We start from the raw sequence: 9,267 nt of genomic DNA, 5'->3' as shown, positions 1-9,267 counted from the left end.
TGCGTTTTTCTGGTTCTTTTCTTTTTTCTCCCGCACGGCGGCCGCCGGCGCTTCCGCAGATGCGCGGAGGCGGGCTCCATCTGCTGGTGGTTCCAGGAACCCAGGAGCAGTGACGTCGCGCTCGTCCTCAGCTGTGATTGGTTGGCATTATGCTTATTACTGTTATTTCATATGAAAACACACACAAACACACACACAGAGAGAGAGAGAAATGGGGAAGGAGCATGCTGACAACTGTCGCCGAGAGAGGCACAAAGCCTGCCTACTCTTTAAGAGGGGCGGGGGGACACAAATGGACGTTGAAGGTAAGAAGGAGGGAACTAAAGAAGAAAGAAACAGACAGGATCACCGGCCCCTGTTCCGCAAGGGTACAGCCACGTAGCACCCACGGTCACGAAAACGCAGCGAGGTTCGCAAAAAAAATAGAGAAAGCACTGCTTTGAAAAGCGTGAAGCGTACAGTTTCAGGCGGCGAGGGATTGAGCGCCGCGATGAGCAAATTCTTTGGAACAAGCAAAACGAGCACGGCGCGCAAGACGACGACAACAAAACAAGGGACTCACAGGCAGCACTGCGTGTGTGTCATTACATGTCCCCCTATTCAGAGCTGTGATATTTTTGCATTGAATCACCAGCTCGCCGAAGCCTACACGCTTATCGTCCTTGGAGCACGTTTGGTGTAGTTGGCTGTCGGTACGCTTGGGTGGAGCTTGAAAGTTTTTTCGCTGTGGCTCCGAACCCCAAAATGGCAAGCACAGTAAAGATGCAGAACACCCTGCCTTTAAAGGGGTGTTTAAAGAGGTAATGAGCGAAGTCGTTTAATTCGTTCGCGAACTAAGAACTGTTGATCCTCTATCCAAGTTGGTTAATACGAGGAAAAGTGCAATATGAGGAACGAGTATAGCAGTGCGGGAAGAGAAAACCGATATTCGCGCAAGACGCGCAAACAAGCCGTCGCCAGAGCTAAGGGGTGTGTGTGAGGTGTCGATCCTAGAAAACTGGCACGTGTAGTGCATCTTCGCATTTGGAGTGAGTCTGCTTGCATGTTTCAGCGCTCGTTCCATCTCAGATTTGGTGTGAAGAACGACCCGCTCTATAGTCTTCAGCAGATGCCAACCTGAAGCTTCGTGTATTGGGCACTTCATCGCGATAAAATTTAAAAAAAAAACGCTGAGGTTATTCTGATCAATAAGGTAAGTTAATGAATGCGGGCCGATCCATGAAACATCAGAACCGGGGTTGGTTGGAAACCAAGGTATATAGCTAACGGTGTAACTCTGTATATAGGACGAGGCTATGCAACGTTTGGCGTATACTGGTCCTATCCACGGCTTCTAGAGAGACAGAGAAAGAGTTAAGTGCAAACTGAAGATTTCAGCCCTGCTACATATATGGCTTGCAACTTCAAATGTGGTGCTTCAGATTACTGAATATGACTTCAGATGAACGTGAACCTAAATCTAGGAACACCCGTGGATGCTTTCGCATTTCGTCCCCATCGGAATGCGGCCGCCGTTGCCAGGATTTGATCCCACGACCTCGCGCTTAGCAGCCCAACACCATAGCCACTAAGCAACCACGGCAGGTCAAATACATTGGGCAAAAAAATACAAATAATCTTATAAAAGCACTTGAGATATTCTAGTCAGCCGTGCAAGGTATTGATTTATGGAGCGGAGAATTGCAGCTGACTATGCTGCAAATGAAGAAAGGATATCTTTGTGCAGGAACAGAACTAAATACAGGGACGCAGTTAAAGAACAAGAAAAGACGACACACCGCTCGGCATCGCCTGTTTATGTGCCTTGAGTCGGCTCATCGATGTCATATATGCCCTCGTTTTTTTGACTTGCAATGCTTGCAAATGAATAGGCAACTAGCCGATATTTTCACCTAAAGAAACATCAGCAACACCTGAATCTTGGATTACGTTGGCTCTACACTTGCCAACACTGGGCCAGCACGAGCCCAACATGGACCCGCCACACAGTACTGTCTGTGGTGCGTTTATACGGTATACGTCGTTTTCGTCAGGCAGCGCTGGCTTACACCACTTCGCATTCTTCAAGCGGCGCATTTGTCTCGTCTTTTCCCGGAATCGTGGCTGACGCCAACTGTGACGGAGCGGCATGCACCGGCATTTTGTTGCGACGGTTGAACTGCAATGCGGATGCTAGGCACAGGGGCTTCGCGCGAAGTACGAAATTGATCACGCCGACTGCGCGGAGGATATTTTTTTCACGTTCTCTCTTCGAAAGCGGAGCTTTCGAAACGGTTTTTGCAATTTAAAGTCGACTGTCCACCTCCCATCTCATCTTTTTCGGCGGTAAAAGATTGTCAACGTGGTAGGTATCACAGCTTTGGCATTTGAGTCTTCTCTACTATCCACCTGCAAATGAACGGGCGTTCTGGAAAGCTGAGTTCACATTTGAAGCGTACTTCATTGGTGAACGTAATCCGATTTCACTCTTTTCGGTTTGGTGGTCTGGCGATGACGGTCCTGAACGTGCTTACTTTGTTGAACGTACTTGCTTGTAATCTTTTAAAGGTTTTACAGGGAATCTTTCCTTGCCTACATTTCGGAGTTTGGCGTGGCTGCCTGGCTCCTGGCTGTTGGGTTGATGGCCATCTCGGAGGACATACTTGAAATTTGTTATCATTGACAGTGTCAAATGGGGAAAAAGTCTACCTTTGTGAAGTGTGAGTTGAGATGAAGGGCTTAGATGAGTAGTGTGTGTGCGTACGTGCGTGTGTATGTGTGTGTGTGTGTGTGTGTGTGTGTGTGTGTGTGTGTGCGTGCGTGTGTGTGCGTGCGTGCGTGTGTGTGTGGGTGTGCGTGCGTGCGTGTGTGCGTGCGTGCGTGCGCGCGCACGCGCGCTCAGTTGCAACCCACCGTGCAACTGACCGTGGTCACCACCGTCATTCTCACTTCCTCTTCGAAGAGGCAGGGCGTATGCTGCATGAGCAGTGTGGACTGAACCAATGTTGGCTGATGACTAATAACTCTGCAAAGCCATTGTACCTGGATCATGCAAACCTTCGAGGTTGCATTTCACATTTCTATATTTATTGCTTGATACGCTTCGCGGCAAAATTTACGAATTTAAAGGAATAACGGAAAGGATAGAGCGGTCCTGTAGCGATGAAACCAAGATGAGAGCTAAAACCTACGCTCTTAATAAATGTTTAGTACATAATGTTATTTTCAATGCCTTTGATTCTTCCCACTAAGTAGCGTTGTTTCCTTGTCAGAAACCAATGAACCTGTGCAGGGTGATATGGCCAGGACTAGCTTTGATGTGAGGGAAGCTCGAGTATGAAGAACGTCTGAGGAATATGGAAGAAAGTAAATGGGCTGGGAGATTGTTCAGAGGTATCTGTACAGGAAAAAACATTGATTCACAGTGGAGGAAAAGAACTAGGAAGTTTACCAGCAAGTATGCGGCGTGCAGGGTGGGCAACACAGCAACAAAGAAGGTCAAGCGGAAAGTCAGAGAGGCTGAAGTAATCTCATGGGTGGCGGCAATGAAAAAAAAAAAAACCTACTATGAGTAACTACTTAAGAGGAAAAAACGAAATAAGGAAAGAAACAATTTATGATAACTCAAAGGGAAGCTCATTACTTTTCGAAGCGAGATCGGGATGCCTTAGAACACGTACCTATAAAGCGAGATATAAGAAGGAAGAAGCATGTATCTGCTGCGGTAAAGCTAGGGAAACGACGGAACATGTTTTATTAGAATGTGAAGACGTCTGCCCAGCGGTTGATTTAGGCACCACTGGCTTCCTTGAAGCCCTTGGTTGGGTTCAGCGGGGAGCAGTGGTAGCGTAAACATGTCCGCAATAGGGATTAGTAAGAGGCGATTGGAGGATTGGTGGAAGAAAAGTAGGGAAACGACAAAAGACGAAGACGTACAAAAGCACAGTTCGCAATAGGGGTTCAGCAAATTCGGTTGTGGTAGTTCATAGTGTTCTTTTTCTTTTTTTATTTGTTTAACCTAATTAGGACATTAGGTAGAACTTGGTGGCGCAACCTACCACCCCGTTCCAAAGGGGACGCTCATACCATCCATCCATCCATCCATCCATCCATCCATCCATCCATCCATCCAACTATGTGATATCCTCCACTTTCACCCGAATCTTGACTAATGCCCCGTAGGGTGCATGAACCATATACAAAGGGAAAACAAAATGTAAATGTATCCTTTCTCTTAGTGGATCCACACTGGCTCTTCTCGACCACAAAAAGCACAGACAGACACACGGACGGACAGAGAAACAAAAAAACAAACAAACGAACAAACAAACAAAGAAAAAAATTTACAAACAAACAAAACGCGGCCATGCTCAGCGATCGACCCATCGAGTATGGCGGGAAGCTTGTGTAAGGGTAAAAACCACCGAAGACAACAAACAGCACGATTTCGACTCGACAGTGTTAAGGGCCCCGCGGCGCAGAAAATCCGACGTCGGCGCGCCACGTCAGCGTCCAGCGTCTGGTGTTGCTTGGGCAAAAAGAACTTCGAACCGCGCATACCCAAACACGCAGGCCCTCCATGTGGGGCAAGGAAATTGCTGAACTAACTGGATTTCTCAACGTCAAGTACTTGGAAAAATCGTAAAGTACGACTTACGCACGATCTACAGACACGATAGCGTCGGACTGTAATTTGAGTATACGAGAAAACATAATTGTTACGTGGAAACTCGAGCACAACCCACTTTTAACGCCATAGTGTTTTCTAGCTACTGTTTGAGGTCTGTCTTAGTAGGAGCGGTGCGGCCCCGTCGGTTCCTAGCGCACCATAAAAAGAAAAAAATGAATCACAAAGCTCGCCTTTGTGAATTCCGTTCGCCGCCAGCATTTACATAGGCCAACATCTACGGTTAAATAGGCTGCAGTGGCCGGGAAGCGGGAGAAGCACTCGGGGATCTTTGAACGCTGCCGCATTCCACTATTAAAAGCGAAGCTTTTACGTCCTCCAAATTTTTCTCAGTTTCGTTGCAAAAAAGAGCGAACCGGTAGTTTAAACGAAAGAAATCCGAGAGGTCATCGTTATGCGTATGTATCACATCACACGGCGTGGGTTGGACGTCAGAAAGAAGTACACAACCTACGAGAGACGCCGTATGGGGGAACTCTGGGATTCGTTTTAGTTTTGAGCATGCGCAGAACTATAATTACGCGGTCGTGTTCTGCATTCCGCACCGATATAAACGCGGCTGCGGCGGCGGGGAAACGAACCCTGGAATCGTGCCCCGCATCGTTATGGGTTAATCTCGACACTCCGTCTCACAAGTCGTTGGCGGCACTGTGGAATCTGCACAACTATTTACCCGGCAGGAAGGCCGAATGCCCCTCGAAATGTGTTCCTCCGCGCCACGTCGTCTGCTCATCACCAAAGCATTTCGCGGTATACGACGTATATGCGCGAAGTTCATAGCGTGTAACGTATAGCTGTAACGTATAGACGAGCATACAAAAATGGTGCTTACTAGCCCCGCCAACAATCAAGACAGCTACGTTCGGAAGTATTTTCTGCTGCGTAAGGACGTTGCCTGTGCACGCTTCGTACTTTCGGCGGGGCTGCAAACGACTTCTGAGAAGGAGTATTAGATTGGAAGGAAAGTAAAAAAAAAGAAAGACGGAATGAGCGGAAGAGTAATGACGAAAATGGCAATGGAATGCAATACGATGACGCTAGACCGTGCTCAGAAATATGTAAATGTGGCATATGAGACGACTTGTTGGACCGCTGCCCGATGTATGTGTGATGCTGATCTCGATCGTGCTTTCCACGCTCTTGCCTCCGGTATTTGACAAGGCTCTGATCGTGCGCTGGTGGTGTGTGACAACGCGTGTACTACTTTTGTACTTGCTTTCTCTTTCTTTTCGAATCGTGTGTAGTGGTGCTGTATAAGTAGTGAGGGTCTGGCACCGATCTTCTAAGTGGCCTGTCGTCTAATTTTTTTTTCATTTAGTATAAGCACACGCAACCCTCCGCGAAGGCAGTTGCCACGTTTAGGATCGCAATGTTACTTATTGTATTTTCAAACTAAGATTTTACCGCACATATAACGTGTTAACGAAGGCGACGACTACAGCCATCGTGTTCTTGTTCTGTTTGTAAATGACAAGGGCGATGGCTTCAGCAGATTCATCATCACAAAGGGACTGACCACGTTACGACGCTTTCTGGACATAGGGACTCAGTTATGCACACAACTCTTGTTACGAAACGATTGGTTGGGGCCGTGTCTGTGCACGATATTGCTGTTGACCGCCGCTCAAGAGGATTTGAAGAGCATGTGCTTAAAAATCTGGAAGGTCGCGTTCACCGCATTCATTTCTTGCTTTCACCAGATGTATTTAGTGCTTCTACTTTTGAAAAGCTCACTACACGATTACATACTTCTCTGTCACTTATATTAATGGATTTTATATATATATATATATATATATATATATATATATATATATATATATATATATATATATATATATATATATATATATATATATATACACGAGAAGAAAGGGGGTTAACCGAGGGACCCGATATTTAGTAGTCATATAATGAGAAGCCAACAAACACTTACACCAAGTACAACATAGGGGAAATTGCATGTGCTTAATAAATGAAATAAAGTAATGATAAATTAATGGAAATTAAAGTGGATGAAAAAACAACTTACCGCAGGTGGGAACCGAACCCACAACCTTCGCATGTCGCGTGCGATGCTCTACCAATTGAGCTACCGCGGCGGCGTTTCCCCATCCACTTTCTTGAGTATTTATGTGTACTAGTAGAACCCTGGGAGTGTTAGCCAGCGCCCCCACTCACAGACCTTGGCGGCGGACGTGGAACGTCTTTTTTGCCGCAGGCGTCACGAGAACGTGATCTTTTCGGGTGAAGGCAACTGGTCAATAAACCCACATATGCTACCTGAAGGCATAAATGTTGCCGGATTCGAGACCCTCGTTATTTAATAAACGAGAAGAAAGGGGGTTAACCGAGGGACCCGATATTTAGTAGTCATATAATGAGAAGCCAACAAACACTTACACCAAGTACAACATAGGGGAAATTGCATGTGCTTAATAAATGAAATAAAGTAATGATAAATTAATGGAAATTTCCATTAATTTATCATTACTTTATTTCATTTATTAAGCACATGCAATTTCCCCTATGTTGTACTTGGTGTAAGTGTTTGTTGGCTTCTCATTATATGACTACTAAATATCGGGTCCCTCGGTTAACCCCCTTTCTTCTCGTTTATTAAATAACGAGGGTCTCGAATCCGGCAACATTTATGCCTTCAGGTAGCATATGTGGGTTTATTGACCAGTTGCCTTCACCCGAAAAGATCACGTTCTCGTGACGCCTGCGGCAAAAAAGACGTTCCACGTCCGCCGCCAAGGTCTGTGAGTGGGGGCGCTGGCTAACACTCCCAGGGTTCTACTAGTACACATAAATACTCAAGAAAGTGGATGGGGAAACGCCGCCGCGGTAGCTCAATTGGTAGAGCATCGCACGCGACATGCGAAGGTTGTTGGTTCGGTTCCCACCTGCGGTAAGTTGTTTTTTCATCCACTTTAATTTCCATTAATTTATCATTACTTTATTTCATTTATTAAGCACATGCAATTTCCCCTATGTTGTACTTGGTGTAAGTGTTTGTTGGCTTCTCATTATATGACTATATATATATATATTTGCTCTCGTAACAAGTCCCCATGGCCTATTTCCAACTGAATGTTTGTGCCATATTCGGAGGAGATGATCGGCAGAATAAACAAGCGGCGCATACGTAATATGATGGAACAGCCAAGACATTAACCTAGCACGTATCGATATGATCTCTATGTAGGCATAGTACTGTACGATCGTAGATAGCTTGTTGCCAAAGCATTGGCTGAGAACATTACCACCTTTCTCTTGACGTAGCCGTCCCAGTTATGTCCGTATCCGGCCACAGATGAATTGACTACAAGTGACGTCACAGTAGCAACATGGCAGTGTCCTCGCGGTTGCCGATTTCAGTGCATGGGCGCTATGGGGAGCTTTTACACTAGAGATTGTTATATCAATTATATCCTAGCCACCGTAGGGGTGAGCTTAACGCTACGTCTAAAAAACTAAGAAACAAGACGTCCAGGGGGAGGAAAAAAACTATGAAAATGCAAAAAAAAACCACTTCCCAATGAATAAGCGTTATAGTCATAGTGTGAAAGCGAAGTTATTTTGTTACGGTTTTCGTTTCGGTTAACTGAGAATGGTTCAGTTCCGGTTCGCCTCCAGAGCGCTAAAATGCCGGTTTTAACCGGTTCGAGCCGGTTCAAGAAAATTTACAGAAGTGAATAGCAATTACACGAAAACAGCACAAATTTGTTTTGCACATAACCTCGACGCTGCTGCTGAGGCGCTCTTAATTATTAGGCCTGTTTGCTCTTCAATGAGCACGTAGTTCTCAATGAATTATGCAGATTCAACGTCAGTGCTGGAATCTAAGTGAAGCGAAGCTTTTTTGTGGGAAGGAAGGAAGGAAGGAAGGAAGGAAGGAAGGAAGGAAGGAAGGAAAACTTTATTTGGTCCTGCAAGCAGCGATAATTAACCACTAAGCGGGCCGCTCCCACGTCGGGACCGGAAGGCCAAGCCTCACGGCCGCGTCGTGAGCCTGCTGGACAGCGCAGAATTGTTCATCCAGGTCCGGGCTGCGAAGTGCAGCCTCCCACCTGGACGCATCCTTCATCGCCGAATCTTCAATTTTTTCGCAAGACCAAAGCTTGTGTCCGAGCGTGGCTAAAGCACCACAATCTTGGCAATAAGGCTCTGTATACGTCTCCGGACAAAACATGTTCAATCTCCGTGGGCAAGGATAAGTGCCAGTCTGTAGTAAGCGTAATGTAAGTACCAGAGCCCTGTTTAGTTTAGGATGCGGCAAACTGTAAACCCTGCGATTAAGAAGGTAATACTTCGTGATTTCATTGTATGTGGAAGGGGAGTGTCTGTTCTGATAGAGAGGGAACTAGCAGAACATTTTGAGGAAGTGCAGAGTCTGCCAGCATGCTATTCTGCTCAGAGGGAAAGGGAATAAGAACAAATTCTGACTGAGGAGGAACGATGAAGACAGACAGCAAGATGCGATTATATACACGTTCGGGTTCGAAGGGTCTCTATTCACAGCCTTGAATCTAGGCGCGTGTTAACTAAATATTGTGAGAGCCTTGATGGCTCGCTTCATCGATATGTCCATTCGA

Source organism: Dermacentor albipictus, chromosome 8, assembly GCF_038994185.2.
Source record: "Dermacentor albipictus isolate Rhodes 1998 colony chromosome 8, USDA_Dalb.pri_finalv2, whole genome shotgun sequence".
NCBI classification, from domain to species: Eukaryota; Metazoa; Arthropoda; class Arachnida; order Ixodida; family Ixodidae; genus Dermacentor; species Dermacentor albipictus.
The sequence above is the reverse complement of the archived record's forward strand: the minus strand, read 5'-3'. Positions refer to the sequence as shown.